This window comes from Rattus norvegicus, chromosome 15 (assembly GCF_036323735.1).
Source record: "Rattus norvegicus strain BN/NHsdMcwi chromosome 15, GRCr8, whole genome shotgun sequence".
NCBI lineage: Eukaryota > Metazoa > Chordata > Mammalia > Rodentia > Muridae > Rattus > Rattus norvegicus.
In genome coordinates this window covers 99,178,667-99,194,392 of record NC_086033.1, presented here as the reverse complement: position 1 = coordinate 99,194,392, position 15,726 = coordinate 99,178,667, and the positions used below count along the sequence as shown (strand labels likewise).

The 15,726-nt window shown below is 37.3% G+C and overlaps 1 protein-coding gene across 4 annotated transcripts in view; it reads right to left on the bottom strand.

Annotated features, from left to right (window-relative positions):
- Gpc5 (glypican 5) overlaps positions 1-15,726 on the bottom strand; it is a 1,436,787-nt gene that overhangs the window by 856,893 nt on the left and 564,168 nt on the right. The gene's annotated exons all lie outside the window — the stretch shown is intronic.

The following is a 15,726-nucleotide window of genomic DNA, read 5'->3' as shown; positions in this document are numbered from 1 at the left end:
CATGAAGTCATTGTTTTTAATAGCTGAGTAGTATCCATTGTGTAGATGTACCACATTTTCTGTATCCATCCCTCTGTTGAAGGGCATCTGGGTTCTTTAACACCAGTGGTTCATGCTCTAAGATGAAAAATCTACAAATGGGACCTCATAAAATTGAAAACCTTCTATATGGCAAAGGACACTGTCAGTAGGACAAATTGGCAACCAACAGATTAGGAAAAGATCTTTACTAATCCAATAGAGGCTATTATCTAGTATATATATATATATATATATATATATATATATATATATATATATATATATATATATATAACTCAAGAAGTTAGACTCCAGAAAATCAAATAGCCCTATTAAAAATGGGGCACAGAGCTTATAAAAGAATTCTCAACTGTGGAATATCAAATGGCTGAGAAGCAACTAAAGAAATGTTCAATATCGTTAGTCATTAGGGAAATGCAAATCAAAACAACCCTGAGAGTCCACCTTACATCAGTGAGAATGTCTAAGATCAAAAGCTCACAGCAGATGCTGGTGAGGATATGGAGAAAGAGGAACACTCCTCCATTGTTGGTGGGATTGCAAGCTAGTACAGCCATTCTGGAAATCGGTCTGGAGATTCCTCAGAAAATTGGACATTGCACTACCCGAGGACCCAGCTATACCACTCTTAGGCATATACCCAAATGATGCTCCAACATATAAAAACGATACATGCTGTAACATGTTTATAGCATATTATTTTTTCTTTAAATTTTCTTTTTTACCATGTTTTATTTCTAAAGATTTGTTCTAAAGTTTAGAACCCAGTCTCTCTACATTAATAAGTAGGGGGCTCCGAGCCTTCACTATCCTTGTTTACCTTCAGCCCTTTTTCTGTAATAATCTTTGGCACTCAAATTCCTGGTGCTGGGTAACATAAAATATTAAATTATTTACTGAAAGAGACAAACAATTATAAATCATGATTGTGGTTACTTAGTCCTATTAAACATAATCATATTCGGGTTTGAATTTACCTAGGGCTGAAATATGAATTTACCATTGAGTCTGGGGGAAGGTTACCATATATTATTAACAATACCAGAAAAATTACACCCATAATCCCTACTGTAATCAATTTTCTTCAAAAATTGTTTACTTATATAAGATGTTGATAGAGCACATTGTTTATGTCTAAGTCATATACACAAAAAAGTAACAACAAAACAAAAAATTTAATATGCATATATAGGTACTTGGCTTCCAAGACATTTAGTATATGGGGGAAATTCTTTAATGTAAACTATATATAACCTAGATCAATAAGATATTTTAGTAAGCCATTATTTTGGTTCCTATCATTTATATTCTACCTCTTTAAAAAAAATGCAGGCGCATGACTTTGGAAGCTACTTGATGAAACACTGGAAGCTATTTTTCAAAATTATTATTGTGATCCTACTTTCTTTGTCTCTGTCATTCTTATGAGTCAATATTTTTATGCAACTGCTTGCTTATATCTTTCTCTGGACTGATCCTAAGCCATTATATAACAAGAACAAAAGTAGATGTCTACATTTACTCCAGCTTGCCTTTTGCCCTTCTCAATTAATGGAATACCATCCAGAGCAAGCAAGGAGAATCTACTTTTCACAGTTCTTTCACTTTTTGGATTAATTATATCCACCTGGTCTGTCAAAACAGATCATAGGTCTCCCTAGAACTCGCCCTATCTAGTCATAATCTGCTTTCATTATTTCCATCATTATATATTACTGGGATAAATCATCTTCACCTATATTATTCCACTTTTCCAACCAAGCTTACATAGGAAACCATTTTTTATCCTAAATGATGGGTTTCATCTTCTTAACACCCTTTAAGAAGTGCTTAGTACACTCAAAGTCAAACCAACCATCAGTCTATGTACCACAAGGCTCTAGCTGAAACCTCTGCTTCAGAGAAATCAGATATTTCCCTGTAGTCTTATGGTCACAAATCAATTGCCTGTTACACAGCTTTTCTCATATCATATCTACAGTAGTCATACTTCTATGGCTTTGAGCTAAACACACACACACACACACACACACACACACACACACACATACCCCACATCTATCTTCATTACTTCTAGCACAATACTTGGCAGGACTAGCAGTGATTGCATTGATTTATTATCTACTATTCTAATAACTAAAAATATTCCAGGTGTATAGGACACATTAGATAACTACCCAATGAGCAAGTAAATGAGGGCTGAGTATTCAAAGTATAAGTGAATATCTTATCTGAAAATTTGAAAAAATGCCAAGTAATAGAGTATGATGATATAGAGAAGACAAAACGTTCACTGTACCTTCTGGGAATTTTCAGGTAGCTATGAGAATTAACTTTGCATAGAAAATACTAACAAGAATGAAGATACAAATTTGATAAAATGATTGCAGAACCATAATTGGATTAAATAAGTTCATATGACACAGGAGATTTCTAAGGCTGGCACTAAGAAACGGTAAAGCACATTTTTAAATCAAGGTGTACAAAATGGCAACAGAGGATTAGAAAATGAACCATGAAGGAAAGATAAAGGATGACACCAGTAAAGGAAAAATATTTGTTTGAGCAGATGGCCACGCCCCATGATGAACAATGTTGCTTGAGAAAAGAGTCCTTCAAAAGGCTTTTATTACTTTTGTTGATATTCTTGTTTTTGTATTTTTCTCCTTCTTATTTCAAAAACAAACAGAGATTGATACACCCTTATCTTTGGCTTCTATAGTATACAGATCAAAATAACCTTCATGCTAAAATGCTATATTTAAATACATCTTCATATTAAAAATAGGGTACTTAGAAATCTAACATTTTAAGCATTTGCCCAATAAATAGATGACTAGAAATTGGAGTATCTATCTTTAAAATACAGAAGCATGGAACTTGATACTTATCTCTAACTGCACAAAACAAAATTCCAAATCAATCAAGGCACACACTTAGTATTATGGAGGAGAAACTAGAGCAAGCGTTTGAGTGCAATGGCACAGGACCCCATCGGTACAGGCATTAAGACAAACAAAGTGTACATCAGACATCATGAAACTAAAAGTCTTCTGTAGAACAAGAAAATCACCACTGCAGTGAAAAGCAGCCTGGAAAAAGAGAAATAAAAGTATTCATGAGAGGTTTAACATCTATAATGTAAAATTAATTAAATAAACACCAAAAAAAAAAACCCAAGCAACACGATTAAAAATTGTCGCATGAAGCTAAACAATGAATACTTAAAAGATGAAAGACAAATGTCTGAGAAACATTTTTTAGTATGCAACATGCCTATCAATCACAAAAATGTTAATTAAAATCATTTTGAGGTGTTGCGGCTTTGTCTGGTACTATGTATTTTGAATCTCAAGATCTGGTTCAGATCCAGATGAGTGAATTCTCAAGTGCACCAGAATTTTTTATGTAAACCTTGATCCCAGTTTGATTGCTGATTGGTCAATAAAAGACTGGAATGAAAGGAAAGTGGACCTTAGAATTGAGTGGGATGGGGGCATCTTGAGAGGGGCCGTGAGGAGGAGAAGAAGAGACAGAGAGAGCAGAAGGTGAGCTTTAGATGGGACAGACCAGGAACATGTGGCCTACAGACATGTGCCCTGAAGACAGACTGACGGAGCAAAAGCAGCCCCAGAGACATCATATTGGCAAGTGAGAGGCATTGTGTGAGTTTTGACAGGTGGAGGGATTAGTAGAGCTCAGAGCCTGCCCAGCTCCATGCCAAGAGCTTTTTAATAAATTACAGTGTTTCTGTGTCCCTTACTTGGGAATGTACAAAGAAGGAGTGGGGTAGAAAACCCCATTAGTTATTAAGGAGAAAAGAACTCTCCAGAAAAAAAAATACTCCAAGATTGCGGTTTTATCTTAATCCAATGAGAGTGGATAAGATGAATAAAATAATGAAAACTGCTGGCAGGGATGTGGGGAAAGTGGCACATCCATTCCCTGCCGGGGAGAGTGCAACCTGCTAAGTCACTGTGAGAATCGGCTGGGAAGTGTTTCCACAAAACTACAACTAGTTCTACCACATGATCCACCTATACCACTCCTGAGTACGTACCCAAAAGACTCCACATCCTACTGTACAGCTACCTGCTCATATGTGATCTTTGCCGTTTCATTCTGGATAGAAAGGACACCTAGACAGTCTAGATGCCCATCAAGGGATGGAGGGATGTTGAAAATGCGGTGCATTTACATAATGTGATATCATTCACCTATTTGAAAGATCAACTTGGAAGGTAAATGGATGGCGTTTGAAACGATCATTCTGAGTTATGTGACCTTAACCAGGAAGACAAATGTTGTGCATCTCAGCTAAGTTTGATTCGTAGATGTGTATTTCGTGTGAAATACCCATAGCTGTCATACAATTGTCAACATGCTATGGCAAGGTCCTTTCAAGGGTGGGAGGCAGAATAATCCTCTAGTTAATTCCAGGCTTAAACAGGAATAACAGATGAGAAGATTTAAAATGAAAGAGAGGTGGGGCTAGAGGAAGGAACATGAATTTTCAAAAGTCACGTGGAAACCTGCCTCCTAGTATAGAAGCTTCCTGATCCAAATAAAACAATGATGTCCCATCAGTGCTGAGGACTATTAATAGGAAGCCCAGTTCCAGGAATGCGTTTCCAGTTTGGAGTTGTTGACCAGTGTGCTTCTGTAGACCCCTAAATAGTACAAGCCTGTATTTGTACTGCTATTGATTACCTTTCAAAATACCAGAGTAGAACCTCACTGCTGAAAAGACTACATCCCCGAGTCACAGAAATTGGAGATACTAAGTTCTTACTGACCTAGAATCTTCATCCCAACAAGCTAACTTTCACAGTGCTAGAACCTGGTAGACATGTTACCAGAAGAGAAGGGTGATCACTAGTCTTACTCAGAAGTGAGCCCTGTGATTTACAGTGACAACTGGTTGCCAAAACAGGCCCAGTGGAACGAGAGTGGTGTGAAACTCATGATGACAATCACTTTCTGATAGGACCCCATTTGACGAAATGAAACCCGTACCTGCCAAAGGATCGGGACATGAACCTGTCACTAGACAGCATGTAGGCTGCATGGAAGAGCCTATTGCTACCATTCTGCTAAATGGACAAAGTACCATTGGACTGAGAGGTCAGTGCATCTCACAACTATTGTATAAGAAGATTCAAATTGCGGCAGACATTAATTAACACAAGATCCAAAACTGGACATGATATAGTGAATGAAAGACTATAGAATGCTCATCTATAAATTATATATGTATGAATACATATATATATATGTATACACACACACACACACACACACACACACACACACCCTTATATGTATACATATCATATCTCCTACTCTGAAGCTCAGGCGTCACTGTAGAGGAAGGCCTAGAAAGAGCCAATGAATGACACAAGGAAACACAGTCTTCTGGACCTCTGAACACAGCAGGGAAGCTATACATATAAACTTACAGTGATCTGACAGGAGGTAAAGAACCTGTGTAAGTTCAAGCTAGACCAAGTCCCAGAAGGGGAAGAGGTGGGCATGAAGTCTGACCCCTTGAGAAAGAGCTATTGGCAGATCATACATGCTTAGAAGAGTTAGTTACATATAGGGTTAGGGACACCATGAGAACATAGCCCACATCATCAAATCAGCAGGTCTCATGGGGCTCGCAGGGACTGTGGTGACAATCACAGAGCCCACATGGATCTAACTAGGTCTTCTGAATATATGTCATGGTTATGCATCTTGTCATTCTTGTGGGGCTCCTGAGAGTGGGGGGAGGGGGAGGGCAGTCTCTGACTCATGTGCTTTGAAGATCCTTGTCTCCCACTGGTTTGCCTTGTGCAGCCTTGATATGTGTTCTGTTGTAATTTGTTATGCATTTTCACTTGATAATCCTTAGAAGGCCCGTTCTTTTCTTATGGGAAATGGAGGAATAGATCTTGGGGAGAGAAGAAGTTGGGGGTACTGTGAAAAGTCGAGGAAGAAGAAATTATGGTTAGGGTATAATGTATGAGAGAAGAATTTTCAAAAAAGTGTTTAGTCCTTAGTAAGTCACCAAGATGGGGTGGAAAGTCAGAAAAGTCCATACATTCTTAGAAGTAAAAATTGAATGTGAAAGGTATTAAAGAAAACAAATAGAATACACAATCTTTGTGGGTAGGGGATAGCAAGATCTGAGAGGTGTCTGAACCAGGGAAATATGATTAAAATACATTGTAGGAGATTTTAGTAAACTACTAGTATATTACTCTAAAAATTAAAATGCTTCCTTGATTGTTAAATTATAATAAATGCTTTGTTCTTTCTAACTTAAAGGAATGGCTAACACTATAAAATATGTTCACCACTAAGCACTAATTTTTTTCCACATGATTTAATGTATATGGGAACAAAATAGTAGGTTACAAAAGTATTGTAACATACAAGGATATTCCAACAAAAGCCTGATATGTCTGCTTCTCATGTCCTTAGAAACATGGCATGCGTATTCATACATATTACTATTTAAGCTTTCATAGTTCTACAATGGTTTTGTTATTCAGTTTCTGAAAATTTACTTTATGTATTCTAGCTATAATGATGAAAAAATGACATATCAACTAGCCAGAATCAACTAAACAACTGATATATTTCATATATGCATATGAAATAAATGTAAGAATTATAATGTATTATATACATACAGATTATGAAATGACTATCATGATAATTACCATGCACATTATCATTTATTGCAGTATCTACTTTCTGAGAAAATTTCAAGTATGTAATGCAGAATTAGCTATGAGATAAGTTTTAAAATTATGGATAATTTTAATACCTTCCTGGTTGTCTTTCAAAGTTCATTGTAGCCAATGAGTATATTCTATATCATAATTCTAATATTAAAATGTTAACTTTTATAAAATCAAAGAATGAGCAAAAGCAGTGGAACGGAGCAGAAAATTAGACCATCTTTGTGTGCTTATACGTGTTATAGAGTGCATTTATCTCTAATGCCAGAGATAAACACTGGGTGTCTTCTTTGGACACACCCTACTTTGTTTTTGAGACAGGGTGTCTCATTAAACTCTCATCACGTGCATCCATCCATATTGGGTAAATATTAAGGCTTTTTCCTTCACTCAAGTGCTGTACTTAAATGTGTGGATGGAAAAGTCTAGCTTGTTTACATAGATGCTGGGGATTGGATCTGGATCCTTAGGTTTATATGACAAGTATTTGATACACTGGGCCATTTCTCTACCCTAGAGTACCTTTCATGTAAAGGTAACAGATTTTGTTTTCAAATATTTCATTGATATCTACGGCAATTTATGGAATCCATCACTCCGTGAATAATCAGACTGTAAATGTGGTCTGCATTTAATGTCTCATGTGCAGATGGAGCCCTTCTGGGTTTTTTGTGTTTTCCTTCCCCCTTAAAATATAAGCATCCATTTTTACATAAATCAATGCTTTTATCGCAACACCAGTTGTGCAAAGAAGCTCATCCAGTGACCACAAACATCTGCTTAAGATAACTAAGCTTGTGAATGCAACACTGCCTAGGTTATAGACTTAATATCTGGGTATCGGTAAACAAACAGGAAATACATGTACAATGCAAGGGGACAGCAAGGGAAAAGTGTGTTTTATACACAAACATTGTTAGTGGGTATAGTCACTTTCTCCATACCTGTCTGTATGTCTTTTTTAAATACTGAGACTCTAAGAGTTCAGTCACAGGCTATTTGTTTCTTAAAAAGCCTCTTACTGACTGAAACAAAATACTCTCCAATCACTTGATAAAATGTGTATCTTGAAATACAGCAAGTTCCTTAACCGCATTTTTTATTATAGGATATATTTTATAGATTTTGTGTTTTTCTACACTCTACCTCTAAAGGGAAACATTAATGTTAAGTTTTTTCTGGTTAATAATTTAGCAAACTTTTCAATTCACGGGTATAAAGTTGCTGTATGGCCCGAGAAATGAACCTTTCTGGTAACATATTTCTCACCTTTAAAAGTAAGTCCATAAACAGTGGCTTTTAAGTGTGTGTTCCATAAAGAATCTCTTAGTTCTCTCACTATTTCCATTTAGAAATTCAGGAAGTTATGAATAAACTGTTATTTTGCAGTAAGTATATCCCATCCAATCCTGTGCAAATAAATATCAAAAAATAGTGTTTCTCCCATCTGGAAGCCTACTTTACAAATTAAATTTACTAAGGGTTTAGCTCAAATATTCAGAGAATTATAACTCCATGGAGTTATTCGATTCAAATTTGCATTTCAGAGAAAACTTTATGATAATTACATTAGGAAAAACAAATCAATTTATCAGGAAGGGTAAGAATCTAACACAGTGCCAACAGCTGAAGCAGAAATAGTGTGAATGGAGCTCCACAACTGCAGACTGATTATTCTGACACGCTCAGCTGTTTAATATCATGCCTGGCTACCCCGTTCTGGTGGATGATTTTCCTTTGTAGAATATGACAGGCCTAAATGAATCTGAACCTTTGTGAATTAAAACCCATTTATTCATTTACTTTGGCTAAAATCCCCTTTGCACATGGCGTAAGTGACATTTTCCTCTTGAAGTGCACTGAACTCTATACATAATTATATGGGAAATTCTGAATATTCTTGTCACTCCTACGAAAGAAGAACTAGTTAAATACATTAGAAGAAGAGGGTTGTTATCAGCGTTTAATCATTTATTTATTGATACCACAGTAAAACAGATGAACAAGTAATTTGAGGTTAAACTACTTTTCCAATGAGGATACAAATCTACAAAATACCTCTGGAGTTAAGCAAGGCACAGAAGAGAATAAATATTTCAGCGTTACTGGGTTCTTCAATACTGGGCAGTGTTTTTGTGCTTTTTAAAGTACTTACTTATTTAATTCTTACTGTGTTAACTATACTTTTCCATTGTTGTGACAAAATACCATGACTAACACAACATATAAAAGAAATTATTTAAGTTGGGTTCAGAGACTTAGAGTTCAGAGCCAGGATGAAGGGAAGTATGGCAGCAGGGCACAACTGGAGTCACGCGTGATCATGCCTTCGAGATGGGATATCTAAATTTGATGTTCTTACCAGCAAAGCTTTTAGACATCTTTATGTTTCTCCATTCATAGGCATGATTGAACTCTTGTCACTCACTGCCTTGTGATTGTCCCTAACATTTACAAAGTGAAGCAATTGCACTGTTGGAGATAAGAAATTATAAGAACAGAATAATGAGGAATAGCAAGGATCACATTATAACCAGTAGAGCAATGTGCAGTGTATCCATTTCAAATGAATTTGACATTTTATATTTTTCTTAATTGATCTATCTTAGAGCTCGTACCAACCACAAATACAATCATTCTATTGCTTTTATTGTTATGACTGTCTTAAGTCAGAAAATAGACTAAATCTTTCAAAAGATCTAAGAAAAATGATTTATTAGATTGAATGTGAATGTAGTGGCCAGAATCAGTAATCATAGATATCCTTAGGTTTTAAAAGAGATTTTTAAAGAATATGATTATGCTTAGGTACACAATTTTTATTACTCTGTTCATATGTGTGTATTTTATATAATAGTTTGGTTATGAGTCTGTGTGAGTGTGTGTGTGTGTGTGTGTGTGTGTGTGTAAAATCAACAGTAAACAGATGCACCAAGTTATATTTGTACATATATATATTATTCAAATATATATAAAATATTTGTCTGCATTCATTTTCAAATAATTGTGATACATGTGTGTGCATGTGTGTGTGAGAGAGAAAGAGGGAGAGACAGTGACAGAGGCAGAGACAGATACAGAGAAAGAGAGAGAAAACATATATAGCAGTAACAGAAAGAGATCATGAATTTGAAAAGAAGGCTTGGCAAGTGTTGGAGGGAAGACGGGGAAGGTGAAGGTGATATACACATATTTAAAAAATAATGAAGAAATTTTTATAAGGAAATATAAGCACACAAAGTAGCTGTAACCAGGACCTTCTACTAATATTGTAGATGCCAAATTCAAGACAATAAGATTTAATGTGCTGAAGATTACACAGTATCAATAATGACTGAAATCTAACAAATAATCCTGTGGTGTCGTGTTCAAAAATGTCCATTAAATATTATTGATAACACAGCATGTGATTAGAATTGTGCTAACACTTTCAAAAATGAATATTGTTTTGGCCAATCATTACTTCATACTGAGGGCTAAAGATTATCAAATCTGCATCACCTTCCTGAGATGACGTGGCCAGTTTCTGCACTTTGGTCATTCACTTTTACAAAATTGTGGCCAACAAATGTGTGCTAAGCATTGGTCAGACACTGCAGTAACATAATTTGGTATAGGTTCAAAGAATGCAAATTCAGCCTATTAGTCCATACAGAACAGGGAAGGAGGCATATCATTTCCAATGTAAAGTACTGAAGCTGCTCCTGTCGCTTGGACCACACACTGAGCAGTCCTTGCCTTTATTCCCTTGAAACTAACTCAAAGATTCATGCTATGGTTTAAAGCTCTCAGATCATTTGGCTCTCATGGGTCTATTTTTTGGAGTACCCGATCCTGTGTTAACCATTCTATAGTTAAAAGAGATTATGAACTAAATCTGGGCAAAGGAAAACCCCATATGAAGGCAGTTTAAAATACAATTTAGTTCAACCATTATTTTGACTGTGCAAAGTTAGTAATGCATTAGTAGTTTATGTTTGGCACATAGATCTTTCAAAGCACTGACCCTCACCCAAATGTGTATAAATGTTAATCTACCTTTAAGACAATGTACACATGAAGCAAAGGGAAGAATTTGGTTCTTGTGATTTTCTATTGAACATGGCAAGTGACTGGCCCTTCCACTCCAAGTCAAATCTGAGAGTTTCAAGTCTCACACTGGGATACTAGCAATCGGGGCAATTGGTCTTGCTAGTTCCATTTCCTCAGCCAGGAGTCTCTTTGGCTGTGTAAGCAGCATGAACCTACTATATACCTCCTTTGAAGTAAGGGTGGGAGCTAAGGAGTCTGTCCTCTGAGTAAATCTACTACTGGCTTACAGCTATGCACTGAAGAGAGTTTTCTGTACACCAGAATTTGATGTTAGGTTAAGCTTGTGTTCAATAAGTAAAAACTCAGCTCACTGGGTAATATTCACCCAGTACATGATAGCTGCATGGGAGTTGGAGGAAAACATCTGCTACCATTTGATAATGGGGTTTCAGAGAGAAAATATAACGACTAGGTAAATCAGAGTAAACACTGGGTAACTTTTTTTTGTCTGCCACCTTCCACATGCTGTTCTTCATTGTTCAAGAAACAGTAGAAAAGTCACTTCCTCTTTTTCATGTAGTCATGGTCTCTACCCCTCAAAACCACCCTTTCAGGAGTTAGCCACACAGTCCCTCCAGTCTTATACACTGAATATGGAGAATTAGAGAGAGGATGGATTATTCGGTCTTAAAAGACAGTACCACCAATAGTTTGGCACATTAATGGAAAGTTTTATAGATAATAATTGGGAAATAAATGGTTGTTCTCATCTGTGAGCAAAACTTGTAAGCTATGCTTAGCTGAGGTTCTTATCAGGGTCCTTGTTGATATGGTAAACAAACATGTGTGAATGGGAAACAGCTAACCTCATTTTTATCGTGTCCTCCTTCCCATTGACTGCTCACATTAACCTTTGTAATTTTCACTGGCTCACAAACCTCCATTAAGAGTCCACACTGGTGGGGAGGCAGGCCTATACTTCTGAGTATCTTCCTGAACCCAGGCTTCCATGGTGCTGTCCTATGAGGTTCAAGAATATATTCGTCTCCACCATCTGACAACTCACCCATCTTTTTGTATGTCAGTGCTGTGAATTCCAAATCAGGTCCTCCCCCTTGCGTGGAAGGCACATTGGCAACTTCCTTCATCTCCTTAGCTGTTAAAGTACATCATTTAACAAAATTGTTCCTCAGATTTTCATCCTTGAAATGGCAATAGCACTTGACTAACATGTGTGATGATGAATGAAAAAACCTATGTAAAATGCTCATCAGAGCACCGAAACTACATGTATTCACACACACACACACACACACACACACACACACACACACACACACAGAGATACAGAGAGAGAGAGAGAGAGAGAGAGAGAGAGAGAGAGCACAAAGACAAGTTCTATTAATATACAGTAAGAGGTAACCGCATTGGTACTTCTTAGTAGAGGACATGGGCTAGTGTGTGACCCTCAGTCAAAATTTCTGACCCAGAATTGTTCCTGTCTAAAAGAATTGCAGGGACAAAAATGGAGAAAAGACTGAAGAAAAGACGTCCAATGACCAATCGAACTTGGGTCCATCTCATGGGGGAGGGCAGGCACCAAGGCCTGACCCTATTAATGATGCTATGATGCTATGATGCTATGATGTGCTATCAGGTGGGAGCCTTGCATGCCTGTCCTGAGAGACCCTACCAGCAGTTGAATGAGACAGAACCAGACACTAAGGAGAATCCCTGAGAAGAGATAGCCAAAGGACTGTAAGGATCAGAGGAACTGGAGGACACCGGAAGAACACGTCCCTCTGAATCAACTAAGCCATAAGGTCTACTGTTGGGGGTTGGTCTTATGTACTGCACATTCAGATGCTAATTCCTGTGGCCAGAGAACTAGTTACACTCAGACAAAGCATTGCCCTGAATACTGAAGAATCTCCTGATCGATGTGGTATAAAGAATGTTTCCCACTTATCTCTCATTGGGTTAATAAAAAGCTGCATGGGCAATGACTAGGCAGAAGAGATAAAACAGCTGGACCTCGTAATCTCAACCAGGAGTCCTGGGAAGAGAGAGTTCTCCCCAAGGCAGATGAGAGGATAGCAGAAGAAGGGCCGTAAGGTGGAGGAAGAAGAGGTTGCCATGAGGTTGAGCATGAGAAGGAGTCTGCCAAGGTAGTTCTCCATGATAGGCAGGTACAGCCAGTAAAGTCAAGGAGAGACTAATTGTAAGTAACTCGGGGCCTGTGGTGGTCAAAAGTAGCTAAGATAGCAGAGTGGATTAGAAATATCTGCTCAGCTACTGCTTAAAGCAGTTGAACAAATCGATAGGTCTCCAGTGCAACTACTTGGGAGCTAGCCAGCTTTTAAAAACTGCCATTTTAAATAGCATCCTATATTCTACACCAGGTCCTCTATGTATATGTTATACCTATTAGCTTAGTATTTTTATAGAGCTCCTGACTATGAGGATGAGTGGTCTCTGAGTCTGTTGCCTGCTTTTGGGATTCCTTGCCTCCTGTTGGGTTCCCCCATGTCCAAGTTCAAATGAAAGTTTTTGCTTCATCTAGCTCAATTTTATGTTGCCATGTTGCTTGGAATTTGTCAGAAGTTTGTCCCTTTTCATAAGAGACACAAGTGGTGTGGATCTGGAGAGCGAGCAAAGGAGGTGGGAGAAACTGCGAGCTCTATGTGGAGGAAAACCCATATTCAGGGTAAGGTGTAGGAGAAAGGGGACTATATTCAATAAAAGAAAAAAGAAGAACTAAATGCTATAGCACCGTGTTATGCTCTTATACCCCAAGAGCTCTGTATCATTAGTCTACTTTATTTATTTAATTTTTATTACTTTGCAATAATGGCGATTAAACATAGATCCTTGCACAAAGCAGGCAACCATTTAACGACCAGGATATACTTCGAGCCTTCATTATAATTTTGACGAGGAGAAAATAGAGGTTCAAAGATATGAGTGGTTTTCCCGGGTTTACACAAGAATTTACATGTAGCCCTGGAATCTGCTCAGTCTTATTGGATACTCATATTGTGAACCAGGCACTTAGCAAAAACAATAAAACAAATTTTGCCGGAGGAACTTATATAAAACCGATAGAGAAAAGCAACTTGGTTAGAAATGAAGGGAAAGCATGAATCAGGCAGGGGAGGGGAGAACAAGCATACTTCGCTCAGTGCTGGTGGGAGGTAGCACTCAGGACCATCTTATAGACTACATCATCAGGGAAGCCCTCTGAGCATCATATATTAGAGACAAACCAGAATCCGTGATTACAATGTCTATGAAATCAATTGGATGAGTCTCTTTCTGTGTAGGCTATACACACTTCTGTTTAGAGTTGAATATATATATATATATATATGTATATATATATGTTTGTGTGTGTATAATTAATGCAACTATAACAAGATTGTTCTTACAGTGGTTCATTTAGTTTATACCTCCTATGTGGTATCAAATTTTTGAAAGGCTAATGTACTGCTATTTTGATTGTTGTTATAAAATACACTTAGGAATGAGTTGAATTTGGGTGACACATCCACAGGGAAATGGGTTATGAAGTCAAAGAAGACCTGCCAGGAGCCAGAGGAAGTCTGGTGGAAGGGATATACTATGTCCACATTTGCAACCAGGGTCCACATAAGAAGTCGAGCTTACTAAGTCCTAAGGCCAAAACCCAGTGGCCAATCTTCTCAAGTAAGACTCCACTCCCCCAACATCCCACACCATTCCCAAATAGTGCCACCAGCTAGGGACAGATGTTTAAACATGTGAACCCATGGTGGCATTCCACATTCAAATCAGAATAGCAAAACCGCTCCCTGGTGCCTGGTGAGTGGGGGATGGTATTGGAAATGGGGCATAACATTAAAAATTAGATCTTTCTTTCCACACTGAAATAAATATATATTTCTTAGTACGATGTCACATTAACTTTACCCTCAAAATAGCATCAGGCTGACTTATTGCTTTTGTTCCTAAGGTTTGCCTGAAGTTGTATTTCTTTCCCATTTTTCTAAGCTGAATTTGAGTGGTTATATTAAATTCTACACTGGCTTTCTGTTAGTTGTTGGCTGTCCAGGCTATAAGATGAAACAATTTTCGTTACATATTTCTGTTAACTTCTATACAAAACAAGAGAAACTACTTCTTCCCACCTCTCTTCATATTTTTTGGTGCTTTTGAAGAAACCGCATGAACCAAATTTTCTTTGTAATATTTTCCTTTAGCTTCACTCTTAGCTTCACTCTTTCATAACATTTTAGAAGCAGACTTTGCATTTCAGAATGCTTTCATCTTTGAAAACTAGAGTGTTAATATTTACAGTTTAATTTAATTTTATTTATAGTAATATTATGTTATAGTCATGGTTTAAGTTAATAGGTGACATTTTTTCTCATTTTAATTCTTAAAACACAAGAAGATGAGAGGTTTCTTTCAATTTTAAAATTAAAGGGGCTGGGGTAAAGAAAGCAATCAATCAGTGTCAAAATAGTCATCAATAAGATGTGTTGAAATTTAAAAGCCAGAATGCCAGATCTAAATGGTTTTGAAGGGGCTGAAGACATAACTCAGTGTCTTCAATGAGACATTTCTTCCAGAACTTTTGTTTGGTTCTATGCACCCATATTGGAAGGCTTAGATCCACTTTAGTTCCAGGATATCAGGCATCCTCTCTTGAATTTGAGGACACCTGTGTTCACATATGCATATAGCCTCGCACCCTTGCCATGCATACAGACGAGTACATATAATTTTCAAAATGAAATAAACGGGGGCTGTGGAGATAGCTCAGCTCCTTCATAAGACATGCCTATTTCCCAGCATTCACATCAGGTGCCTTGCAAATGCCTCTTACAGTTCAGATCCGGGGTATCTTATCAACTTCTTCTGGTCTCTGAATGCACTCCCA